Source organism: Diceros bicornis, chromosome 14 (assembly GCF_020826845.1).
Source record: "Diceros bicornis minor isolate mBicDic1 chromosome 14, mDicBic1.mat.cur, whole genome shotgun sequence".
NCBI lineage: Eukaryota > Metazoa > Chordata > Mammalia > Perissodactyla > Rhinocerotidae > Diceros > Diceros bicornis.
In genome coordinates, this window is record NC_080753.1 from 46,539,461 (window position 1) to 46,554,644 (window position 15,184).

The 15,184-nt window shown below is 39.8% G+C and overlaps 1 long non-coding RNA gene across 1 annotated transcript; it reads right to left on the minus strand.

Moving 5' to 3' along the window:
• Window positions 1–336: 336 nt before the first annotated feature.
• On the minus strand, window positions 337–14,693 carry LOC131414102 (uncharacterized). Its single transcript, XR_009222119.1, has 3 exons — window positions 14,260–14,693; window positions 2,661–2,888; window positions 337–543 (listed from the first exon to the last, which is right to left on the minus strand). It is a non-coding gene; the product is annotated as an uncharacterized LOC131414102 (long non-coding RNA).
• Window positions 14,694–15,184: the final 491 nt, after the last annotated feature.

Sequence of the window (15,184 nt, forward strand, 5' to 3'; positions counted from 1 at the left end):
ATAGGCTAAGAAATGTTGATGAGAGTTGGGAAGAAATAATCTGTATCTGCTTTGCTTTATCTAATTATTATCCTTTGTTTGATCTAATTATTACCTGAGAGAGCAAAACCTTGGAGCCCTGAAGAGAAGGAAATATAGAGAATGGAGTTCAGAGGAAAGTCTAAAGAAATTGTATATTAGTCACCAAGGTGCTTTAATTAAAAAAGGCAAAAAGGACATTCTCCCTCTAAACAAAAGGCCCATTGAAATGGAAACTAATGATATCTTCAGGAAAATAGAAAGGGTTTGATGCGGAAAATAACTAACATCCTACACAGTAATATTTTGTTATTGGCAAACAGAAAGCAATAGTTCAAAATTTATCAAGCTTATCAGTTCCACCTAATTAAGAATATAGCCAGAGGGTATCATAAACAAAACTCTAATAACTCACTTCTGAGCTCCCGGCCCCAGTGAAATCTAATATCCTTCTTGAAATGTGCTTGGTGGTCTCTGCTCATCTTGACCTTCGTCCAAAAGGCGACCACATGGAAACACTCTGCTCTGTTGAGGCCAAGGATGGAAATATTAAGAGATTACACTCTTGTCATCTATGACAGACTCTTGTCTCCAGCCACAATATTGCCAGGGGATGCATGAAATTTGTATGCAATTCTTTGAGGAAAAAAAATCTATGGAACCTGGAGGAGGATAATTTAAGAATTTCTATTTCAATTACTGCCACCATCTCCACTCCATTTGTTTCAAAATGAAGCCTAACATTTTCCCAGAAAACCTCCCCTCTCAACTTAGAAGATGCTTCTGCGTGAAAGTTACTTCTTCATCGGGGTGCTTGAATGAGGGTCAAGAAAGCTTCTCTAAAGCTAAAATTAGAAACAGTGGAAATAATAGGTAAACGCAAATTCAAAGACCCTCAGGCTCCTTACTTTTCCTCATCTTATACCCCTGCCCTGAATTCTCTATCTTTTTCTTTAGAAGTCACTTCTTGTCTTCTTTCAGTCTATGGTCAGAGAGGAGAGTGTTTGTGTCCCTCCCAAATCTGTATGTTGAAGCCCTAACCCTAAATGTGATGGTATTTGGAGATGGAGCCTTTGGGAGGTCATTAGGTTTAGAGGAGGTCATGAGGGTGGGACCCCCATAATGGGAGTAGTATCCTTATAAGAAGAGATCAGAACCCCTTCTCTCTCCACCACATTAGCACACAGTGAGAAGGTGGCCATCTGTAAGTCAGGAAGTGAGTGCTCACCAGAATCCAACCATGCTGGCACTCTGATCTCAGACTTCCAGCCTCCAGAACTGTGAGAAATAAATGTCTGTTGTTTAAGCCACCCAGTCTGTGGTATTTTGTTATGGCAGCCCAAGCGGACTAAGAAATGAGAGATGCCCTTAAGAAGGGATGGTCATTCTTATGCCATATCTCTGTGTCACATTGAGATGTGGGTGGCCATAAGAGCCAGGAGCCAAGAGGAGCAGGGCAACATGAGTCAGGCAGGCAAAACATCTCTGCCAAGAGTAGATATAACTGGAAGAGCCAGGTAGATAAATGGGTCAGGGCCAGGAAATCCACTTTTCAAACGAATCGAATGCAGAAGGGAATACGCAAATGCTGGGTCTACCTGGTGATAAGTCAGTGTGTACTCTTGCCGTGAACTCAAAGAACCAGAGAAACGGACATAAGAAAAGGGGGAAATTGAAGGCAGACACTGACTTGGGGCAGAAGCTGTTCTGTACTCAGAATAGGGCTGCAGATACTTCCTGGACCTGCTTCCCTGCAAGAGGGACAGGGTTCTATGCTCTATGGCTTTGGATCCACTTTAAGGATTTCACATCATAAGTAGCCTAATAAATGATTCCTGCGAGTGGGACTGGCCCTACATGAGGTGGTGATAACCTGGAATCATAAAGTCTAGAAACTCAAGGGTAAGAGAAATGAGAGAGAACATTGAACACCCTTAGTTATGCAGATGAGGAAATTAAGACCCCAAAAGCCTAAATGATATTCCCTGCCCCTCCAGGTTACACAATTAGGAGTTACAAAACTAGCTAAGTTACAAAACTTAATGCCCACTTCAGCGCTTTCCACACTGCCTCATGATATCTTCCCTTATACAGTGTCTGGAGACTATTACACATCACTTTGGCTTAAATCTCAGCATGCTCTCCAGGCATAATCGTGTCTCAAAGAAATAATTCCTTAATAGAGAAGTACATTGGGGCCAAATTATGGAAGATCTAGAATGCAAGCTTGTGGAAATTAGATTTTTCCTGTAGGTCAAGGAAAATGTTAAAGGCTCCTGAAAGTTGTAAGTAAAGAGTATACATGTGGTGTACACGTGTGCACACACACATTTTCCTGGGAAGAGATTTTTTAAAAATAAATTCTCATATAGGTAAAGAACCACCACTGTAGATAAAGGAGAGTTAAAGAACATTTTAAAGCTGGAGAATGTCATGACCACAGAATCTTTTCTCCTGGATTACAAAAAAGTTGAGATTCTGCTTCTAAAGTATTACTTCTAACAATCATCCTCACTTACGTTTAAAGAAGCTAAGATTTTTTTCTCTCCCTTTCACCCACTCAAAGAAATAAATATTACCTTACTAAGTGTTAGAAACTCTTTGTGAACAAATACTTCTAATAATGTAACTCCCATTCTTACCCATTGGAGCCACGTTGTCAGGATGAGGAATCCTGTTCACAGGTCTGGGTATGCGAGGAACTTGTTCTGGGCTGGCAGAGGAGAAAGAGTGACCATCCTTGAACGAGAGTTCACCTGATGTTCTGGGAAGCCATCCTCCAGAGTCCGGTTTGCTACTTTGTCGTCTGCCTCTTCACCATGTGTGATAGGAAAGATCCCTGTTCCCAGCCCATCTTGCCCTCAGCAAAACTGAAAAGTAGGAAGAGTTTGCCTTCATTAGTCTCTGCAACACTCTTGGCTTCAGGCTTCTAAAAATTGAGTGTGACAGCTAAGTAGTTTGTGGTTTTCAAATCATATTGCCTGTCTCGCTATAAAATCCTCCTTTTGTCCAAGCCCTTTCCTTCTGTTTTATTGACATCTCCAGCTCCTCCTCTCTGTCACTTCCATACTAAGAAGAAGATTCACAATTGGGTCTGGGACATTTGTGTCTTTGGGAATTTATATCAATGCGTTACCTCTCCCAAAGATGCTAACGTGTAGAATATCTCTCTAGTTGTAGAATAAAAGGATTTACCAGGGAGTAATATTGTCAATAAACTATTTGGAAAGGTAGGGACATTTTCTGAGTGCCTAACATCATACCAGAGGGTTCCACTGTCTTGCCCATATGCACCTGTAAGCAGGGCTACTGGGAATTTTCCTGTAACACAAAACAGTGTTTGGAAGGAAAATGAAGAACCCCGACTCCAAAATAGTTACACAGTAATCACCACAGAATCTCCTCAAATATGTGTTTTAAATCTGTTGACAATTCTTCTCTAAGTACTAGTGTGTATATATGACAAATCAATCTACTTAGCACTAAAAAAAGACTGAAGAAGAAAACTTCAGTTTCTACACGCAAAACGTTTATTTAAAAAAAAAAATGCATTTCCAACCAGGCATATAAAAGATCATTTTACACCAGGACTCCCACAAGGAACTCTGAGGAGCCAGGAATCATGGGCTCATTTTTCATACAAGCCAGAGAATTGTTTTAAATCCCTTCCACACAATTTGCAGCAGTCTTGCTAATGCAAACCATACCGTTTCGACTTCAGTAAATAGCAAACACAAAATGACTAAGCCTTTTTAAAAATATTATTCCTTCACTAATCTTGAGAGCAGGAACCAGAACAACATTTTGAATCCTGGAGAAGCCCAAAGCCAAGCCCCAGAACTTTCCCTATGGTCAATGGGGAACACTAGCCTTCACCTTGCTTGTTTTGAAAAAAGTGGCAGTGTTCTACCATCCGCAATTTAAATCTGACATGGTTATTCCCACTCTGCTTTGCCCTGGCCAGAAGAGCATTGCTAAGTTTTCTGTTTTTCTAAAGGTTGAACAACTACGGCTTACAAAAATTCAATCTGACAGTTAGGGAGTTGGAGGACTTCAAATCACATTGTATGTCTTGCTGTAAAATTCTCATATGGTAATCAAAACATAATGCTTCTGTGAAATCTAATTTTGACCAACTAGTTACAAGCAGCGGGCATTATCAAACAGAAAATTTCATATTTCAAATAGACCATTTATCCATTTTCTGTCTTTCAGAAAAACTCTCAATAGGATTTGAGTTTTCCCAGTTTTCTTCTATATCTGTTGATCCACTATGTGATGTGCAAAGTCCCTCTCCTTTCTTTAAATTCCATTATCTTGACAAGGGACTCAAAATGCCTGTCCCTCCCACCAGGGAAGTATAAAAACATTCCAAAATGATCTTGGGTGCTTTTGGATTCAAGATGACAGAGTAAACATGTTTGTAGCCCCCTTCTCTTAAAAATAATTCCTCATACCACCCCAAAACAACAAAGACGTGGAAACACAAAGTTTATGTTTAATGAAACCATAAGATATCTGTAACTGAAACAATATGTAAACACAGAAAGAAAATGGAAGAATGGCCAATAGTTTGCAGAGGAGGGAGGGTTCAGATTTAGCTATTGGTAGGGATGGCAATGCTGAGAAATAAGCCAGTTTGCCATCTCAGAAATCCAGAAAAGCTCAGGTATTGGAGACATCAGTTTCAGCATGAAAGAGGTACATTTGATATCAGAGATATCCACAGGGTTGTTTGGAATTCTGTATAGGAAAAAAATTGACCCTGGTCTTCTTCTCAACCTTTGCTGAGGAAAACTTCCAAAATGGAGAAAACTATAAACAAATAACTCCCCTCTCCTCCCACTGAAAGAATAACTCAGAGGAAATAAAAACAATGCAGAAAGCAGAAGAAATTCTCAAGATATTACATTCATGAAAGATGAATAAGATGCTGTTTAATAACAATAAGAATAATCAGTTTTTAAGAGCTCTTGAAAATGAACAATATGAGAGCCAAACTTATAAATTCAATAAAAGCAACTGGAAGATAAAGCAGACTTTTAAAAAAGTGATAAAGATGGATAACAGGAGAAAAAAAGCAAGAAAAAAGAGTTAGACAAGAGTGTCCAACACCCAAATAATAGGAATTCCAGAAAAAGAACACAGAGAAAACATTAGGAAGAACATTATAATAAAAGAAGAAAAAAATTCTAGAACTGAAGTAAATGAAGTTGAATTTCAAACTGAAAATGTCCATTGAGTGAATATTTTTTTAAATGACCAACATCAAGACATATTATCATATTTCAGAACACTAGAAACAAAGAACAGATCCTAAACACTTCTAGGTTACATACGAAGGAGCCCGAGTCAGAGCAGCACTGGGCATTGTGTTGGTCTGCTCAGGCTGCCATAACAAAATGCCATTGACTGGGTGGCTTAAATCACAGAAATTTATTTTCTCACAGTTCTATAGGCTGGAAGTCCAAGCAGGCTAACATGGTGAGGTTCTGGTGAGAACTCTCTTCCTGGCTTGCAGATGGCCACCTTCTTGCTGTGTCCTCACTTTCTCCTATGCACTTGGAGAGAGAGAGAGATCTTTCTCTCTTCTTCTTCAGCCACCAATGCTATTGGATTAGGACTTCACCCTTACGACCTTATTTAATCTTAATCACCTCCTAAAAGCCATATCCTCAGATACAGTCACATTGGAGGTTGGGGCTTCCACATATGAATTTTGGACAATTCAGTCCATAGCAGGCATCTCAACAGCAACTGTAGAAGGTAGAAGATAATGGAGAAATGCAGGGGGGAATCATTAGGCAGATAATTTCTCAAAAACGGTTAACAGTGTTCAAAGGAGACTCTGCAGTTACAAATATGACAAATGTCCACCACAAATTTACATAACAGAATAACAAAAGCTTCATATATGGATTTAATTTTTTAATACGTGAGATAACTAAATTGAGAGAGGAGGGGAGAGGAAAAGAAGGGAGGTATAAGAGCTAAAATACTATGCATCGAAAAAGGAACTCAATAATGTCTAAAATTGATTACTCAGATATAGCTTTAGAGGTTGTGGCAGACACACTCTAAGGTGACCCCAATGGGTCATGCCCTTGTATACTCCCCCCATTTTGGTGCAGGTGGAAACTGGGACTTGTTTCCAGCCAATAAAATATGGCAAAGGTGAAGAGACATTGCAGATGCAATTAAGGTCCCAAATCAGTTGATTTCAAGGTAAACAAAAAGGAGATTATTCTTGGTGGACCTGAATTAATCAGGTGAAAGCCTTTAAAGAGAGATTTTTCTGCTGAAAGAAGTGAGAGGACCAGGTGGCAAAGAACATCGAGTGGCCTTGAGGAGCTGAGAGCAGACCACAGCTGACAGCCAGCAAGAAAACAGGGACCTCCGCTCTACAGTTTCAAGGAACTGAATTCAGCCAACAAGCATGTGAGCTCAGAAGATTCTGAGCTGAAGAATGGAATGCAGCTCAGCTGACGTCTTGGTTACAGCTTTGTGAGACCTTGAGCAGAGGACACGGTGAAGCTTGCCTGGACCTCTGACATACAGAAATAATGAGCTATGAAATTCATGAGATGTTAGGCCACTAAGATTGAAGCCACTTCTTACACAGTGATAGATAATTAATATGTAGGCATAGTATTTATAAATATGAAGGAACATGCCAAAAGGCATTAACATAGTTACCTTTGAAATGCTGGACCCAGGAAGGCTGGGCTGGAGGCGGCAGGCTAGAGAGAAACTATTTCAGTTCCTGTTATAAGGCTTTTATTATTATTATTTGACTTTGACAACTATATCCATGTATTACCTAAAAGAATTAATTTTTACAGAAGGTAACCTGAGGAAGATTTAAAGATTATAGGACTTATTTCAGATGATATAGGATAATATACATAAAGGTGCTATATAAAGATAGGGACGTGCAATTAATTTTCAAAATCTCCATCTGTTAGGGACTGAATGCTTGTATCCCCCCCAAAATTCATATATTGAAGCTCTAACCCCCGATGTGGCTTTATTTGGACATGGCATCTCTAAGAAAGTAATTAAGGTTAAATGAGGTCATAAGGGTGGGGCCCTCATCCAACAGGATTAGTGTCTTTATAAGAAGAGACACCAGAGAGCTTGTTAGTGTGCTTTCTCTCTCCCTGTTCTCTCCATGAGCATGTGCTCACCAAAAAAAGGCCATGTGAGGACGTAGTGAGAAGGCAGCCATCTGCAAGACAGGAAGAGAGTCCTCACCAGAATCCGAATCGGCCAGAACCTTGATCTTTAACTTCTAGCCTCCAAAACTGTGAGAAAATACATATCTGTTGTTTAAGCCACCTAGTCTACAGCATTTTGTTATGGTACCCTGAGCAGACTAATACACAGTCCAATGCTCCAGTGTGTTTTGTAGTTAAATACAATAATTTTTAACTTCATTCTAATTATTTAAATTTAAGAAGTGCTTTTAAAATAGAAAATACACTTGCTTCATGGATGGGAGCAAATAAAACAAGAGCTTCCTTAATATAATACATGAATACAACTTAAAATTGCTGTTGCTAAGTGAATACATATGTATTGAAAAAATAGGGAAAAGAACATAACAAAGAAATTATCTGATAAAAATGTGCACTAACAGTTTCATGCAAGGATGCTTATTATAGCATTACTTAGCATAGTGAAAAACTGGAGACAAGCTAAAGGTCCAATAATTAGAAGGTTAGATAAATTATGTCACAGCCATACAACGAAATATTATGTAGTCATTTAAAATCAGTTTTAGAGGAATAATTAACACCTTAACAACATTGTTAAGAGGAAAATGTTACAAAACAGTATGAGCAATACAATCCAAATTGGGAGTGTGTGTGTGTTTATGAACGATATATGTCAAATGCCAATGGTTATCACTAGATGGTAGGATTAGAAGTAGTTTTCTTTTTAGGGCTTTTACAATAAACATTTCTTGCTGTTGTACTATACATGTATATATATATTTATTTTGAGACCACATTGTGATAATTTTGATCTCATTAGTTCTCAGAGAATTTGACAAGTTGGTTCCTATATGTTAATACAGCAGATAAATCCCAATGTCACAGTTTATCTAGCACACTGTTTTCTTCTAGGAGATGAGAAATGCCAGTGGGCTCTAAGTATCACTAATCACAAATGCAAAAGGAGTTGCAGTCACAAGCCATGAAACGGAAAGTGGAGGAATCTATTCTGAGAGTTTGCAGCTTCTGCTGTACTAGGTTGTCCACCCTACACTGCATTACTTCCAAGACTGGCAAGTGTGCTAAGAACATAGCAAATTCTTCTGGTGCAAACTTCCTCTGTTCTTCCAGGGACCTTAAGGGTTTGGGCAATGCTTTCTTCCCAGGATTTAAATGGAATTCCCAGAGGAGAAGAGAAAAGTTTACCCCAGCTCTCCTTACTCACCCCTTCTCTTCTCTTTCCTTCTACTTATAGCAAAGGACTCACTTCACTGAAAGAGGGAGACACCTGACTCTCCAAGCAGTGGGTGAACCACCTTTAAGTGCAGTGCTGAGAATTGTGTGGGCAGAGCTTTCTTAAAGGAAGCAGATGTTCCCAGGAGTCGGCAAAACTGTGGAACTATAATAGTAATAATCAATTTGTTTTTAAATTTTCCCTCACTAGTGTTAGCTGAAACTATGCCAATAACCACAACCACATATTGGAAACTATTCTAATAACCAACCACATTGACTCATTAATTCACAAAATTGTTACCAAAAATTAACCATTTAGCCTCATTAAGAAAGGAAGGTAAATGGTGTAGACAATAATTGATAAGCCTGCAGTCAACTGGAAGTGGTGTTTTTTATCTCACAAACAAGGAAGGTGGATATACTATAATCAGTGTTACCCTAAAGCTTCTGCGTGAACAATCAAATGAATAATGTCTGTCTCCAGACCTTCTCATTTACCAGTAACCCCATGCAAATCCCCATTTGGGACTATTTCTTTCCACTCCACCTGGATACCAGGAATCCTACCACAGAACTGCCTGGCAAATAATTCAGAGGATCAGGATGTAGAAGTGATCAAAGTCTCTCATCTCACGTACTTCCAGGAGTCATACAGATAACCCTGATGACTAAGGCAGTCTTCCCGTCTCCTTACCCCCATTCCTTGCCTAACTCCCCTCTCCCTCCCCAACTCCCAATCATCTCTTACAAAGCAGCAACCTTACCTAAATACGTAGAGGAGCACCTGTCCTCAGACATGGGATGGAATGATGTGTTGAGTTGTAGAAAAAGTGATATGAGCAGTTCTTCAACAAGCTCTGTGCTCTCTCTCTCTCCACCCTAACCTACCGCAGCATATACTATTGCAGCGATTCTCAAGGGGGAGTGGAGGAGCATGCCCCCTCTCAGAAGAAAGCATCAGAATACAGAGACCAGACATGTGTAGTTGGCAAAGCACATTTAATTGATCTAATGTTTATTGACAAAACCTCCAAAAGCAAAGTTCAATAAAATTGGTTAGCTGGTGGGGATACACAGAGGATAAACTAAGAAAGTATTATATGAGTTTGAAAAGGTTGAGAAGCACAGCAGCATTGCAACTCAAATTGAACAAAAGAAAATCTAATAAGAGCTCATAGGGAATAAAATCATAACATCCAGTGAGCAATCATTTCATCAGCAATGTTCTATCTTTTTGCAAAACCCTCTGTAATACCACTGGATATAACAACTCCAGGTGACATCCTCACAGCTCCCTAGTTCATAACAATTCTTGAGACATCTTCTCTCTAGGGATTCAACAGGGCTAAGTTCCTTTTTTGAACATGGAAAAATTGAGTGGTGTTATGGAATGAATTATGTCTTTCCAAAAGACACGTTGAAGTCCTAACCTCTGGTACCTCAGAATGCGATCTTCTTTGGAAATAGAGTCACTGCAGATGTAATTAGTTAGGTCAGGATGAGGTCATACTGTGGTAGGTAGCATGGGCCCTTAATCCAATATGACTGGTCTCCTTGTAAGAAGAGGAGAAGAGACACAGACACACAGACTCATGAAGAGAGAAAGCCATGTGACATTGGATGCAGAAATTGAAGTGATGCATCTACAATCCAAGGATGCCAAGGTCTACCAGAAGCCAAGGAAGAATTCTCCTCTAGAGCCTTCAGAGAAAGTATGGCCTCGCCAACACCTTGATTTCAGACATCTGGCCTCTAGAACTGTGAGAGAATACATTTCTATTTTTTTAAGCCACCCAGTTTGTGATACTTTGGTACGGCAGCCCTAGGAAACTGATACAAGTGGTAAGAAACTCATGGGCAACTTTCTCCCAACAATTTGTAATTAATGTGATTGATCCATCATGCAATCAATCGCGTTCAGAATTATGAGGACTAATGGCAGCTGGTGAGTTTTCTGTGCATAAAGAAGTACAAGTCAGGCAAATGTTTCATTTTCAGAAATAAGGGTAATGGGATCCTGCTGGTGGAGATGTTCAAACATAGACAGGATGCCTACTCAGCAGAAATGTTGGAAAGGATTTAAGTTTTCTATATGAAGAGCTGAAGTCTAGAAAAACCCTGAGGTATCTCACCAAAGTTTATGCCTCTGTCCAGAATCTCCCCCATGAGAATTGTGCAGAAGCCACATGGAATCAGACTGAGCCTTTTTAGACTTGTCTCAAGGGAAAATACAAGCGTTTGGTCAGTTGTACCAAAAACCCTGGCATATGCCTTTGTTGTTTATATTCTTCCCACCTGGAAAATATTCTAGGCCCCCTGACATAGACTTTTGCCAATGGTTTAAAAATGAAGGATCATGTATTGAGAACTTACCATGTTCTAGATTCTGTGTTAGTTTCCTTTTACACTTAGTCATATTTAATCATGTGCATTTACTCCATGATGTGCTGCATTATGAGGACTAAGGTACTACAACACCCTTCTAGAAAAACAATGCATCTTCCCTATGAAAACCATCCTACATAGATAGATAAATCATGGTTTGTGAATCACTTTGACATCAACCCATACGATGCTCACTTGCAGACACAAGCCAGTCTGAGATCTTATCCTAATAACTGCAGAAGTGGGCCAGGGAGAAGTTCCAATATCAGAAATTGGAGTGGAAGTGGCAGATCACATCTAGGATCTGCAGCAGTGGAAGACGCAGGATATTATTCAATATTACTCATTTGGACTTTCCGGCAAGCAACATGCAAACAGATGCCGTGTGGTCTACACAGCCATCTAATTAAGGGCGTGGGCTATTTTTCTAAAAGGAAAAGCAATTATTATCCATTGTAATTGTAACTGCTTGGCTTGTGTGGGACATTTTTTAATTTAAGAATTTGTTCCAAAATCAGAAAATATATATGATTTTTAATAAAATCTATAGAAGGTATAAAGAATCGTGCAACAACTAACATCTATGTTCCTACTTCCCCAGTTTGAGAAGAAGCTGGCTTTTTTTTTCCTTCTCTGATGTAACTGCCACTGAGAATTATCTTGGAAGAAGACTGATGTAAGAGTCTCCAAATATATGAGGCTGAGTTGACGAAAACTTGCCAAGACTTATAAACTGTGGAATGAAATGTGCCCCCATTCCTCTTATCTATGACATCTACTTACCCACAGAAGTTCCCAAATCAGCCCCTTTTTAAACACAAGATTTCCGATTTACACATCGAAGAGCCTTTGTTATCTTCGTCTGAATATGAGTAGAGACACTCCTATCCATGTCAACCCAGCCTTCCATCTCAGACCTACTGCCAGGCTTTCTGGCTGTGGGTTCTCCCATCCTGTATTCCATCCCATTCTCCTAGCTCAACAGTATCAGGTGCAGCAGTAATACTGGGAGTGATGGTGAAATGCTAAAGTAATAGAAACTCAAACCCATAGAATTTCTCTAATGGGGGGAGACCATTTGAATGCCCAAAGTAGTAGAATCATTCATGAATGTCAATAAAACTCTAGCCAGAATGGCAAAGGAACAGAGCCTCCACACTCACATAACCTAAGAGAGAGACCCTGGACCTCCCTCCTGGAGACTCCTCCAAAAACTCTCTGCAAAGATGCTACTGGGACCAACTTCTCCCCAGAGTAACTGCAGCCCGCCAATGGCAGAACTAGTAAAAATATCCTATAGCATTCAGTAGACCATTTTCTCAGGATAATCACATCTTTCAAATACCTTTCTCTCTGTCTCAGCATTTTAGAAGATAAAGATGAATCACGAATCTTGCTCTCAGAAAAAGGAGTCCATTCCTGTGATCAGCTGGCTAAGAAAAGGACTCCATTTTTTGAAATTTAGTCCTAAAGGACCGTTATTACTAGTATAGTCATCTATTAATTGACTGTAGATACTTAAAATACTTTTAATTAATGTTGCTGTTCATGTTAAAAGCATTTAACCTGTGTCCCTCAATTGATGAATGGATAACAAAATGTGGTATATCCATACAATGGGATATTATTCATCCATAAAAAGGAATGAAATACTGATAGAAGCAGACACAAAAGGCCACATATTATATGATTCCATTTATATGATATATACAAAATAGGCAAATCCATAGAGACAGAAAGCAAACTAGCAGTTGCCAGAGGCTGCGTGGGGAAGGAATGGAGAATGACTGCTTAATGGACAAGGAGTCCTCTTGGGGTATTAAAAAGTTCTGAAAATAGACAGTGATAATGATTACACAACATTGTGAATGTACTTAATGCTACTAAATTGCACACTTTAGCAGGGTTAAAATGTTAAATTTTATATGTATTTTATCCCAATTTTTTTTAAAAAAAGGATTTAACCTCTGGGTTTCCATTTCTTCAGCTATATTCTTGGATTTATCTTCTTTGGCATGTTACAGGAAATATATAATAAACTATTTTGTGAAAATCTTTGCAAATGGAAACCTGTATGTGAGTGGAATGTAAGAACCACCATGCTGAGGACACACTCAATGGCTGCAATTGTCCATGACACCAGCCCACTGGGACGAGATATTACAGGTGACAGCGGTACTCCCCCACACATCACGAGCCCCTCGACTTCTCTTGTTCTCTTTCCACCCCACCCCCAGATGAAAGCAGCTCCTAAGATAAATTGCTAGTCACAATTTACCATCAGAACACTATTTAGAAGCATCAACAGCAGTTGTGCTTATTTCTAATATATTCTAGGTACTTGATGTGCTGAGAGCACAGGGTGATTTTTTTCACACGATTGAACTCCTTAGGGTCTGTCTTCTAGACCATTTTGTTGGTTTAAAATACACCATTGGTCAAGCCTTGTGAAGTCTGCCTGTATGCCTGGTGGGGAAAGAAGGGCAATTTGGTTCACTATGCTGAGATTTTTCTTTTATTTAAATCACTTAAATTTCAAACTGCATCTTTTATTTCTTTCAACAACATCAAGTGTTAGCGTGTCACTTGCCTCCATGTTTCTAGAAATGAAGACTAGAAATCTTAATACAAAACATTAACTCAGTGGGCTGGGCTGGCAGAGTAATAGATCATCGGAACTGCAGTGGCAAAACCTTGTCCGGGCTTCCTCAAGTCACAATAAAGCCCTGTAATTCTTTTATTGAACCAATAGCATTTAAGTCACATATATATCTATGCAGAAAGCAATTGTGGCAGCTCCTCAAATAGATGACTGAAGGAACCGTTCAGTACCAGCACTGATGGGCCCTGGTGCTAACGTGAAAATAATAGGTTAGATTAGAAAGAACTGCTCAGACCCAGAGCAATCAATGACACCTCAGAATTGCTTATTTGAGCTGTGATAGCTCTTATTTCACATGCAAAGCACACTGCATTAGCAACCAGATAGTATCTTCCTTTTCCTGGTGGACTTCCTAGGATTTTCAAAGACTCTTGCCTGAATTAGTTCACTTTCTCTGGCCAGCTTAATAAGGTTTCAGCTAGCTGACAGGCTTGAGTACAAAGAAAAATGAATCCCAACAGATAAGCACAACTATTTACTGGGTTGAATAAGAAGAGAGGAGAAAGAGAAAGAAAGAACAGCTTAGGCATCAATATAGTCAATAGCTTAAAGTCTCATTTTTTTAACCCCTGAAAGCTCATAAAATCCTAGGTCTGGGAGGGATATCAGAGGTCAACTATTCAACATGCTGGATTAGTTATTTACTGCTACATAACAAATTACTCCAAAATTTAGTGGCTTGAAATGACAACATTTATTATCTCCTAGTTTCTATAGGTCAGGAATCTGGGTGCAGCTTACCTGGGTCTTCTGCTTCATGGTCTCTCGTAGGCTGCAGTCCCAGTATTCACAGGGGCTGCAGTCATCTGAAGGCTCCACTGAGGAAGGATCTGCTTCCAAGCCCACTCAAGAGATTGTTGGCAGGAGTCAGTTCCTCCTGGGCTGCTGGACTGAAGGCCTCAGTTCCTCATGAGCTGATGGACTGATGCCTCCCTCTGTACCTCGCCATATGAGCCTCTTCATATGGCAGCTCACAATATGGCAGCTGACTTTATCAAGCAAGCAAAGGAAAGGGCAAGAGAGAGAGTACAAACAAAACAGAAGTCACAATCTTTTGCAAACTAAGAAGCAAGTTCCCATCACTTTTTCTATTTACTTGAAGCAAGTCACTAGATGCAACCCACACTTACGGGAGGGGATTACATAGGGCATGCATTCCAGGAGGTGGGTCATTGGGGGCCATCTCAGGGGCTGTCTGCCGCCTGTGCCCATTAGACATTTCTGTCTTCTCCACAGAATCCTCACTGGCCTCTGCTTTAACCTCTTCCGCCATGAGGAGCTAACTCACCACCTCCTGCAGCCCCACCGCATTCCACTTCAGAACACTAACTACTTAAGCAGTTTTCATAGTTAACCCACCTGCCACTATTTGGATCCCTAAGATTCTGTTAAATACCCAGAAACTCTTAAGACACCCTTGAATTCAAGATAATGATAAAGGAGATGTTTAGAGATGGGAATTTTGCTCATGAGATAAGATCTGGGAAGAGAAACAATTTAGTTATGACAAGAGGAAATTCTCACACAACCGTTTAGGGCCATCTCAGCATCACCAGTATCACGGGCCAGCTGTGTAAGAGGAAGGCAAGCACCACGCCTGCCCCACAGCCGCATTCCCTCTAATCAGCTCCGTCCTGAGTTCCCAAACCACCTCGGAGATGCATAC